We start from the raw sequence: 314 nt of genomic DNA, 5'->3' as shown, positions 1-314 counted from the left end.
ACCTGAAAAGGTGCCTCGACCTGGATGTGGCTGAAGAATGACATCCCACATGTGACTGTGATTCATTCATTTAAGGAAATCTCCAATGTTCCATCTGTTCTCAAGCCTTGGTATCTATGGATTACTTCACAGGAAGTCAAGGCGTATCCAGAGAAGTACAATTTTAATCAAATTTTAAAAATTCAGTTGAATTTTTGCTTTTTTTGTTTTTTAAAGATTTTATTTTTTTACCTGACAGAGAGAGAGTGAGAGAAGGAACACAAGCAGAGGGAGTGGGAGAGGGAGAAGCAGGCTTCACGCCGAGCAGAGAGCCT

Source organism: Lutra lutra, chromosome 2, assembly GCF_902655055.1.
Source record: "Lutra lutra chromosome 2, mLutLut1.2, whole genome shotgun sequence".
Classification (NCBI taxonomy): Eukaryota; Metazoa; Chordata; class Mammalia; order Carnivora; family Mustelidae; genus Lutra; species Lutra lutra.
Note: the sequence above shows the minus strand (reverse complement) of the source record.